Below are 9349 nucleotides of genomic sequence, written 5' to 3'. Positions count from 1 at the left end.
CCACAACCGTAAGTTTCCACTTAGTGCCCTTGCTACGAAAGTTCCGCAAAACTCACGATCACTAATTCATGAAATTGTTACTGAAAAACTGAAATTTCGAAAACTTTGGTCGCGTGAGGTACCTAAAATTCTTACTGAACAACACAAAAAACAACGGATAGGCAGTGCACTTTAGTTTTTGACACGCTACAATGAAGAAGGCGATGGTTTTCTTTCTCGGGTAGTCACGGGGCATGAAACTTGGGTCACAACCGTAAGTTTCCACTTAGTGCCCTTGCTATGAAAGTTCCGCAAAACTCACGATCACTAATTCATGAAATTGTTACTGAAAAACTGAAATTTCGAAAACTTTAGTCACGTTAGGTACCTAAAATTCTTACTGAACAACACAAAAAACAACGGATGGGCAGTGCACTTTAGTTTTTGACACGCTACAATGAAGAAGGCGATGGTTTTCTTTCTCGGGTAGTCACGGGGCATGAAGCTTGGGTGTGGTACGACACCCCTGAAACAAAACGGCAATCAATGGAATGGAGGCTTACTTCATCCGCAACGAAGGTTAAGCCTAGGCAAATGTTGACACCTCGAAAAGTCATGTGCACCGTTTTTTGGGACAGAAAAGGCATTTTGCTGATTGATTTCTTGCCACGATGCCAAACAAACAACGCACATGGTTACTGAGAGACCATTAAGAAATTGCTCCGCGCAATACAGAACAGGCGCAGAGGGTTACTGTCAAAAGGTATTTTTTTCCACGATAATGCCCGACCTCACACGGCGAATATGACAAACAACTCTTAGGGGTATTTTACTGGGACACGTTTGATCATCCTCCGTACAGCCCGGACCTCGCTCCTAGCGACTTTCATCTCTTCTTACACCTAAAATCTGTCATTGCTGGTCAACACTTCAACGATAATGACGAGCTGAAAGAACATGTTACCACATGGTTGAATAAGCAGGCGGCAACCTTCTGCGAAGAAGGCATACAAAAACTTGTGCCACGCTGTGACAAGTGCCTACAAAATTTTGGAAGCTACGTATAAAAGTAGTTTAACAGTTGTAGATTTTTGTACAGTAAATATTTTTTTCTGTATCTGTACACGTTTGTTTTATATAACCAAACGGAGCTTAGTTTGTGGACATACGTCGTACGATGGTCGGGTAATACTGTAAACCAATGGAACAAATTCGTTACCAAACAAGACACACAGGATACAGTGTCGAAGTTTGCAATGCAGTTCAGTGTGATACAGATATACATCGTCCGACCAGAAAGTTCCTAGACTGATTTCGTTCCTGGTGTGTAAGGGAAGTCAGCGCACGAACTACGGTGGCAGCTTGAACTAACAGCTATGAGCAACAGAGGCGCGTTCGACCAGTCAGCTGTGAGCAGGCAGTGTTAAGCGGTGGACGTTCGACCGTAGTGCATCAGTGTAGTGGGGTCAAAAATCGCAATGAAGCAACGAGTGGTCTGAGTCCATCAAAGAAAGGCTTACTGTTTAATTCATGCACGGGTGTTTGAGTGGTTTAAACGTTTTGAAGAAGGACAGGTGTCGCCAGAGGACAACGAGAGATCGATGTGACCCACCTCAAGTCCAGTTCGTGATCTTCTGAAAACAGACCGTCATCTCTCGTGTAGAGCTATCGCTGAAGAATCGAACATCTCGAAATCAATATTCAAGACGTTCTGCGGAATGTTTAGAACAAGAGGGCAGTTGTGCTAAGTTTGTGCCGAACATCTTAACTCCCGAAAAACGTGGACGCCTGCCGCAACTTGATTGAAATGAAAGACGCAGATAAATCTTTTCTGAACAAAAATAATCAGTGATGACGAGACTTGACGTTATGAATATGAACCTAAAACTCAATGACAAAATGCTGACTGTGTCTCTCGTGGTTCGCCGAGACCGAAGAAAGTGCGAATAACAAAATCGAAAGTGAAGACAATTCTTATCGCCTTTATTGAGGCTGACGGCATTATCCACAGGGAATTTGTTCCAATCGGCAGCACTACAAATTCCCAGTAGTATCTGTGTGCCGTGGATCAATTGTGCAGGCGCTTTCAGAGGGTTTGACCACAGCGTTGGAAGCGGAGAGATCTGTTCCTGATGCAAGAAAATACGCCTGCTCACACGGCTGCACCGCGCGACCGCTACGGTCGCAGGTTCGAATCCTGCCTCGGGCATGGATGTGTATGATGCCCTTAGGTTGGTTAGGTTTAAGTAGTTCTAAGTTCTAGGGGACTGATGACCTCAGATGTTAAGTCCCATAGAGCTCAGAGCCATTTGAACCATTTGAACACGGCTGCAGCTGCAGTGTAGTTTGCGTCGTAAAAACAAGTGCCAGTTCTGAACCACCTTCCAAATGCACCCCATTTGTCACTGAATAACTATTTTTAACTTATAAAAATAAAAGTTCACATGAAGAGTCAAAGCTTTGACTATATCACCGACATTTTGACTCGTGAGTTGAACAACATCTCAAAGAACGACTCTTCTGACAGTTTCACATAGATGTATGAAGTTCAAATGGTTCAAATGGCTCTGAGCACTATGGGACTTAACTGCTGAGGTCATCAGTCCTCTAGAACTTAGAAATACTTCAACCTAACTAACCTAAGGACATCACACACATCCATGGCCGAGGTAGGATTCGAACCTGCGACCGTATCGGCCGCGCGGTTCCAGACTGTAGCGCCTATAACCGCTCGGACCGCTATGTATGAAGTGCTGCGCGTTGTAGTCACGTGGGGCAGGGAGGGATCTATGTAGTACATCTGAAGCATTAAAACTACTACCTTAACTTTCCCTTGTATTTTCTTAATACACTCTTGAAACTTTTCGGACTAACGGGCTAGATATAAAACTGAATGGTTCAAATGGCTCTGAGCACTATGCGACTTAACTTCTGAGGTCATCAGTCGCCTAGAACTTAGAACTAATTAAACCTAACTAACCTAAGGACATCACACACATCCATGCCCGAGGCAGGATTCGAACATGCGACCGTTGCGGTCGCTCGGCTCCAGACTGTAGCGCCTAGAACCGCACGGCCACTCCGGCCGGCTATAAACTGAGTAAGAAATGAAATGAGATGCAATTAACCAGTAATGAGTCGCTTAAGATGACGGGTTTCTCATACCAAAATGCCAGAAAATATCTCTGAACAACTTCAGAAGTTATTTTCGGTGTAGATCAGGTTTACACTATGCAGAAGTAGAGAATCAATTTGCACGAAAGTTCGACAGGAGAGAGACGACGATGCAGGGGGCTCAGAAACGATGGCCGCACTATTTTTCGTGGATTTCCAGTACAGCGGCTTGTGGGAAACTAGGAGGGCGGTGGACTAACTGAACTCGGCGATGGCAGCGCCGCCGGGGGGTAAATCGCGTGGCGCAGGGGATGGTGTGGGAGGAGGGGGAGGAGACGGGAGAGGAGACGAGAGGGCACGACGGGCCGGGACGAGACGCCAGTAAGAAAATCTATCCGCGAATTCAATTTCCCCCGTCGCTTGTCAAGCCCGCCCAAGGGTGCGATAGGCGGGTCTGGGGCCCGGATTAAACGCGCCGCGCCGCGCTGCTCCGATTTCAGGCGCGCCATCGCCCGCGGCGCGGCGCAGCCCAGCATAGCGCGGCGAACTGCTCGCCCACACACAGCCTCCAGCTCATCACGGCTGACCGAGTTTCGTCTCATTACCGCAGCCGGTACCATCACTCACGTCCCTCGTCCGGCACTACTTCAGGACGTGGGAGCTTACCACTACATCCATTCTTACCGAATATTGTTCACACTGAATCAGACACTATCGTGTGCAATGAAGGCTTTCACGACCGGATGGTGCTGTTGTTGATAATTCTTTAGGGTTATATGGCCGTGGTCCATGGAATACTTCTATTCCTAACGTTTCGTCACTACGTTGGACATCCTCAGAGGTATGGCTCGTCCTGTTGAGTCCGTCGGCAGGACTCAACAGGACCAGCCATACCTCTGAGGATGTCCAACGTAGTATTGGACGAAACATTAGGAATAGAAGTATTGGAGTCGGCAGGACCAGCCAAACCTCTGAGGATGTCCAACATAGTATTAGACGAAACGTTAGGAATAGAAGTATTCCATGGACCACGGCCATATAACCCGGACGAATTATCAACAACACTATCGTGTGCCACCAACGGAGCCTGATAGAATTAGCTCTTACGTTTACATTATTCGTCTAGTTTCATCCGAACAGGCAGTGTACGCTGCGATTCCTTCCCTCTACGAGCCAGCCCGGGAAAACAGGGTGTCCCAGAAATGTTGAGACAAACTTCGAGGATTTGTAGAGGGTGTCCTGAGGAATAAACCGAGGATACGGGTTCCTATCCTCGATTTTTACGCAATACACGCTCGACAAGCCCTCGAAGTCTGTCGCGACATTTCTGGGACACCCTGTACAGTGTCACGACCAAGTCGTGGGTGTGGTTGCCTACCAGGAGGGGCATAGCAGTAGTCAGCACCCTGGAGTCTCTTGGTCTACAATCCACGTCAGGCCATCTAGCTATAGGTTTTCCGCAGTTTCCTTAAAACGAAAAACGAGAATGACCGGTTGATTTCTTTGGAAAGGACTTGGTCAAATTCGAGCCTCATTTGATGGATGAAGGTTGGGTTGGGTTGGGTTGGGTTGTTTTGGGGGAGAACACCAGACAGCGAGGTCATCGGTCTCGTCGGATTAGGGAAGGACAGGGAAGGAAGTCGGCCGTGCCCTTTCAAAGGAACCATCCCGGCATTTCCCTGGAGCGATTTAGGGAAATTACGGAAAACCTAAATCGGGATAGCCGGACGCGATGGATGAAGACAAATAACATTCACCTTTCTGTTACCCTAAAGGTGCAGCACTGTTAAAGCTTTTTATACTTCCGGTTTGCTCTCTTAGCCTTCGATAGTCCACTATCCTGTAAAGCTTGAGTGCAGTAGGTACATCCCAAAGAAAAGTTGCAATGTCAGTCAACAAGTCAATTAACAGGCAGGACGAGAACAGAAAAATGGGGCTTGAAGATATAAAGCTGCTATAAGTATCAGTACAAAATTTTTGGGTGCATCATAACACAATAAAGCATGAGATCAATAACCGAACTGAAAAATCCAGTTCTGTCATCGAGTTCGGGATCTACTCTGGAATGAACAGCCCCCAGCCGGCTGCAGTGTCCGAGCGGTTCTAGGCGCTTCAGTCCGGAACCGCGTGACGGCTACGGTAGCAGGTTCGAATCCTGCCTCGGGCATGGATGTGTGTGATGTCCTCAGGTTAGTTAGGTTTAAGTAGTTCTAAGTTCTAGGGGACTTATGACCTCAGGTGTTAAGTCCCATAGTGCTCAGAGTCATTTGAACGATTTGAACAGCTCCCCTTAATGTCAAACCAAACTCTACTTTGTCTGCGTAATAACGTATATCATAGAAACTTGTTTAACGACCAGACAACAAACTGCAAGCCCAAGAAATGCAGTTCTTACGAATTGTGGTCCGAAAAACTGAAGGGATAGGGTAAGAAATAAATACATAAAGAAGCTGTAGTGTCTACATTCTCGAACGAAAATGTGACAAGGGTCCGTTTGAGAGAGTTTGACCACGTCAAGCTAATGGCTTCATACAGATGTAAGAAGACCAAGGAATCATTGGTGGCGACAAGCGGAGAGGATACAGCAACAAGAGGATTCAGGTGAGGTAAAGTCCTGAGAGAAGAATGGTAGCCGGCCGGAGTGGCCGAGTGGTTCTAGGCGCTACAGTCTGGAACCGAGCGACCGCTACGGTCGCAGGTTCGAATCCTGCCTCGGGCATGGATGTGTGTGATGTCCTTAGGTTAGTTAGGTTTAAGTAATTCTACGTTCTAGGAGACTGATGACCTCAGATGTTAAGTCCCATAGTGCTTAGAGCCATTCGAACCATCTACAAAGGAGACTGCTCACAAAACACAATTGTGAGCCATTCTGTAATCCTGGTCGAGTGTGTAGGACCTATACCAAATAGAACGAAATCTTATGAAAGGACAGCACAAATGATGACACGTTTGTTTGACTCACAGGAGAACTTCAGGATACGGTGAAAACCAGAACTGGTAGACGCTTGTAGAAAGACATGAACTCTCCCACGAAAGTTTACATAAGAAATTTAAAAATCCAGTATTAACTAATAAAAAATTCTACAGTGAGTACCTATTGCTTCCGCATCCATCACAGAAGCAGGCGGCAGGCTTGTTAACATCACACACAGAGGCATTTTAACAGCCAAAATTCGTGCGCACCACATACCAATGGAAATGGAAGAAAACGTAATTTGTGGTACAACCGGAAGTGCCCTCTGCCATGCACTTCCCAATGCTTTGCAGAGTATAGCTTTAGATGTAGCACTTCCCAGCAGTATTAATTTCAGTCTACATCTACAACTGCAAATAGAATACGCATCTACATCTTCACGACTGCTCTCTGATTAACATTTAAGTTCTTGGCAAAGCGCTAATCAAACCATCTTCAGCCTATTTCTGTCATTCCATTCCCGAGTAGCATGTGGGAAAAACGAACACCTACATCCATCCGAGCTCTGATTTCTCTCATTTTATTGCGATGGTCATTTCTCCCTGTGTAAGTCAACAACACATTTTCGCATTCGCAGAAGAAAGTGATTTAAATTTCGTGAAAATATCCCTCCGCAGTTACAAACGTATTTATTTTAATAACTGCCATCCTAAGTCGTGTATCATATCCGTGACACTCTCCCGTACTTCGCGATAATACAAAACAAGCTATGCCAGGGGCATGCTCACTGGGGTTAGCTCAGTGGGCACGGCCACACAGTAGGTTTATATCTAACAACTGGCACGCTTGTAACGCTGCAGGAAGTAGCCCCTAGATTAGCTAGCTAAGTGTAAAACTAGATCTTACCCAATAAGAAGCTAACTCTCTATTTCCTGTAGCAAGTAAGTTCACTAACACTAGAAAAAGAAGTTAACAATGCTGCTAATATCAATAAAATGTAATGTAGATTTAAGACCCACTAATGTATTAGGTGGTGGGTTACAGTGTATGAAATAATACGAATAAAGAAAATTTAATAATAAAAAAAAAACAAGCTATTCTTCTTTGAACTTTCTCGATGTCCCCCGACAATCCTATATGGTAAGGATTCCTCGGCAATACTCCAGAAGACGACGGACAAGCGTACTGTAGGTACTCTCTTTAATAGCTCTGTCGCTTCTTCAAGTGTTCTGCCAATAAAACGCAGTCTTTGGTTCGCCTTCTCCGCAACATTTTCTGTGTGATAGTTCCAAATAAGTTATTCGTAATACTGCAATCCCCAGGTATTTAATATACATCTACGTAAATACTCCGCAAGCCACCGTGCGGTGCTTGGCGGAATCGTTTCCTTTCCTGGTCCACTCGTGTGATGTTCGAACCTACCGGTCAGATATTTCTGAATTGCTTCGATGTCTTCCTTTAATTCGACCCAGATCCCAAACAGTCGAACAGTACTCAAGAATCGGTCACACTAGCGTCCTATACGCGGACTCTTTTACAGATGAACCACACTTTCCCAAAATTCTCCTAAGAAAAAGGAGTAAACCACTCGCATTCCCTGCCACAATCCTCACTTGCCCGTTCCATTTCATATCGCTCTGCAGCGCTACGCCAAGACATCTAAGCGACACTATTACTGCTGTATCGGAACATGAGGGGTTTGTTTTTCCTAGTCATCCGGACATTTAGAGCTACCTGTCATTCACCACACCAACCAGAAATTTTGTGTAAGTCATTTGCATCATTCTACAGTAATTCATCTTGGACACCTTCCCGTACACCACAGCATCGTCAGTAAACAACTGCAGACTGTTGCTCACCCTGTCCACCAGATCATTTATGTATATAGAAAATGATGCATCACACTTCCTTTGGGCGCTTCTGAAGATACCATTGTCTCTATGCGATTGCAGTTTTTCTCGGGGTATTTCACTAATGAATTCTTCTCGGGTTATCAGCCGAGTGGTGGCGTCGTCTTGTCGCAAAGTTTCAATGAGTTGCGTACCGATCATCTTCTGGCGAAGATGATGGGTACGAAACTCATTGAAACGTTGCGACAAGACGACGCCACCACTCGGCTGATAACCCGAGAAGAATTCATCACCACTGTCTCTGATGAACACTCACCGTCGTGGGCAACATATTGGGTTCTGGGTGTTGTGTGATGTCCATAGGTTAGTTAGGTTTAAGTAGTTCTAAGTTCTAGGGGACTGATGACCATAGATGTTAAGTCTCACAGTGCTCAGAGCCTTTTAAATTTTTTTATTGGGTTCTGTTACTTTTAAAGTCTTCGAGCGACTCATATATCTGTCAAGCTATTCCACATGTCTTTTTATCTTCGTTAATAGTCTGCAACGGGGAACAATGTGAAATGCTTTTCGGAAATCCAGGAATATGGGGGTTGCCTGTTGCCCTTCATCCATAGTTCGCAGTATATCACATGAGAAAAGGGCAAGCCGTGTTTCAAACGAGCGATATTTTATACAACCGCACTGATTCGTGCAATTCAATCGACAATCTTTATATGTGTATGGTTTATCGTATATCCGAAATCTAAAAAGCACTCCGTCTTCAGGCCACAAGTGGCCTACCGGGACCATCCGACCGCGTGTCATCCTCAGCTGAGGATGCGGATAGTAGGGGCGTGTGGTCAGCACACCGCTCTCCCGGTCGTAAGATGGTATTCTTGACCGAAGCCGCTACTATTCGGTCGAGTAGCTCCTCAATTGACATCACGAGGCTGAGTGCACCCCGAAAAATGGCAACAGTGCATGGCGGCCTGGATGGTCGCCCATCCAAGTGCCGGCCAAGCCCGACAGCGCTTAACTTCGGTGATCTCACGGGAACCGGTGTATCCACTGCGGCAAGGCCGTTGCCACCCGAAATCTAACGGGTTCTTTTTAATTCTCATATGGAGGATCCCTCAATGACAGTGGATGGCGGAGGGTACATCGCATATTTCTTCCTGTTCTATTCGTGAACTGAGCGAGGGAAAATTTCTCATGTATATGCCTCTGTTCGTGTCCTAACATTTATTATGGTTCAAATGGCTCTGAGCACTATGGGAGTTAACATCTATGGTCATCAGTCCCCTAGAACTTAGAACTACTTAAACCTAACTAACCTAAGGACAGCACACAACACCCAACCATCACGAGGCAGAGTAAATCCCTGACCCCGCCGGGAATCGAACCCGGGAACCCGGGCGTGGGAAGCGAGAACGCTACCGCACGACCACGAAATGCGGGCAAACATTTATTATCTTATTCTCGTGATCCCTATGTGAGAATTACTCTAACGGCA

At 45.9% G+C, this 9349-nt stretch overlaps 1 pseudogene; it reads right to left on the bottom strand.

The window, feature by feature from the left end:
• Positions 1–8805: 8805 nt before the first annotated feature.
• On the bottom strand, positions 8806–8923 carry LOC126253789 (5S ribosomal RNA; annotated as a pseudogene).
• Positions 8924–9349: the final 426 nt, after the last annotated feature.

The sequence above is a fragment of the Schistocerca nitens genome, chromosome 4 (genome assembly GCF_023898315.1).
Source record: "Schistocerca nitens isolate TAMUIC-IGC-003100 chromosome 4, iqSchNite1.1, whole genome shotgun sequence".
Taxonomy (NCBI): Eukaryota; Metazoa; Arthropoda; class Insecta; order Orthoptera; family Acrididae; genus Schistocerca; species Schistocerca nitens.
Note: the sequence above shows the minus strand (reverse complement) of the source record. Positions and strands in the feature narration are given on the sequence as shown.